This window comes from Lonchura striata, chromosome 16, assembly GCF_050655825.1.
Source record: "Lonchura striata isolate lonStrDom1 chromosome 16, ASM5065582v1, whole genome shotgun sequence".
Taxonomy (NCBI): domain Eukaryota; kingdom Metazoa; phylum Chordata; class Aves; order Passeriformes; family Estrildidae; genus Lonchura; species Lonchura striata.
This window is the reverse complement of record NC_140718.1, coordinates 6,613,518-6,615,551: the sequence shown is the minus strand read 5'-3', so window position 1 is coordinate 6,615,551 and position 2,034 is coordinate 6,613,518. Positions and strand designations below refer to the sequence as shown.

General features: G+C 54.5%; 1 long non-coding RNA gene across 1 annotated transcript; it reads left to right on the top strand.

Moving 5' to 3' along the window:
• Positions 1-307: 307 nt before the first annotated feature.
• Positions 308-1,794, top strand: LOC146765959 (uncharacterized). The gene is made up of 2 exons (XR_014958760.1): positions 308-661; positions 1,031-1,794. It is a non-coding gene; the product is annotated as an uncharacterized LOC146765959 (long non-coding RNA).
• Positions 1,795-2,034: the final 240 nt, after the last annotated feature.

Genomic DNA, 2,034 nt, shown 5'->3' with positions numbered 1-2,034 from the left:
GGGTCCTGAAAAGAAATCTGGGGGTCCCAGGGGGGGTTTTGGGGTCCTGAAGGGAATTTTGGGTGTCCCAGGGGGTTTTTGGAGTCCTGGGGAGAATTTTGAGGGTCTCAGGGGAGTTTTGGGAGGAATTTTGGGGTCCCGAGTAGAATTTTGTGGGTCCTGGGGGAAGTTTTGAGGTCCCGAAGGGAATTTTGGGAGTCATAGGGGGAGTTTTGAAGTCCTGGGGAAAATTTTGAGGGTCTTAGGGGGTTTTTGGGAGGAATTTTGAGGGTCCCGAGTAGAATTTTGGGGATTCTGGGGGGGAGGTTTGGGGTCCTGAAGTGAATTTTGGGGTCTCAGGAAGTTTTTGGGGGGTCCCAGAAAGAATTTTGGGGACCCCGATGGGAATTTGGGGCTCCCGGGGGGGTTTTTGGAGTCCGGAAGGGAATTTTGGGGGACCAGGGGGGGTTTTGGGGTCCCAATGGGAATTTTGGGAGTTCCAAGGGGGTGGGTTGGGGTCCGGAAGGGAATTTTAGGGGTCTCAGGGGGTTTTTGGGGGTACCTGGAGGAATTTCGGGGACCCTGATGGGAAATTTGGGAGTCCCAGGGGGGGTTTTGGGGTCCTGAAGGGAATTTTGGGCGTCCCAGGGGGAGTTTTGGAGTCCTGGGGAGAATTTTGGGGGTCTCAGGGGGTTTTCGGGAGGAATTTTGGGGGTCCCGAGTAGAATTTTGTGGGTCCTGGGGAGGGTTTGGGGTCCTGAAGGGAATTTTTGGGTCTCAGGGAGTTTTTGGGGGGTCCCAGGAGGAATTTTGGGGACCATGATGGGAATTTTGGGGGTCCCAGGGGGGTTTTTGGAGTCCCGAAGGGAATTTTGGGGGTCCCAGACGGGGTTTTGAGGGTCCCAAAGGGAATTTTTTGGTCTCTGGAGTTTTTGGGGTCCCAGGAAAAACTTCGGGGTCCTGAAGGGAATTTTGGGAGTCACAGGGGGCGTTTTGGAGTCCTGGGGAGAATTTTGGGGGTCTAAGGGCCTTTTTGGGAGGAATTTTGGAGGTCCCGGGTAGAATTTTGGGGGTCCTGGGGAGGTTTTATGGTCCTGAAGTGAATTTTGGGGTCTCTGGGAGTTTTTGGGGGGTCCCAAGAGGAATTTTGGGGACCCCGATGGGAATTTTGGGGATCCCAGGGGTGTTTTGGGGTCCCGAAGGGAATTTTGGGAGTCCCAGGGGGGGGGTTGGAGTCCTGGGGAGAATTTTGATGGTCTCAGGGTTTTTTTGGGAGGAATTTCGGGGGTCCTGAGTAGAATTTTGGGGGTTCTGGAGGTGGGTTTGGGGTCCTGAAGGAAACTTTGGGGGTCTCAAGGAGTTTTGGGGGGTCCCAGGAGGAATTTCGGGGACTCTGATGGGAATTTTTAGGGGTCCCAGGGGGGGTTTTGGAGTCCCGAAGGGAATTTTGTGCGTTCCAGGGGGGGTTTTGGAGTCCTGGGTGGAATTTTGAGGGTCCTGGGGGTATGTTTGGGGTTCTGAAGGGAATTTTGGGGTCTCACGAAGTTTTTGGGGGGTCCCAGGAGGAATTTCGGGGACCCTGATGGGAATTTTGGGGGTCTCAGGGGGTATTGGGGGGTCCCATGAGGACTTTCGGGGTCCTGAAGGGAATTTTGGGGTGTCAAGGAGTTTTGGGGGGTCCCAGGAGGAATTTCGGGGAGTCTGATGGGAATTTTGAGGGGTCCCAGGGGGGGTTTTGGAGTCCTGGGGAGAATTTTAGGGGTCTCAGGGTTTTTTTGGGAGGAATTTTGGGGGTCCCGAGTAGAATTTTGTGGGTCCTGGGGAGGGTTTGGGGTTCTGAAGGGAATTTTGGGGGTCTATGGAAGTATTTGGGGGGTCCCAGGAGGAATTTTGGGGTCCTGAAGGGAATTTTGGGGGTCCTAGGGGGGGTTTTGGGGTCCCAAAAGGAATTTTGGGCGTCCCAGGGGGTTTTTGGGGGTCCCAGGAAGAATTTCCGGGTCCTGAAGGGAATTCTGGGGCTCCCAGGGGGGTTTTGGGGTCCAAATGGAATTTTAG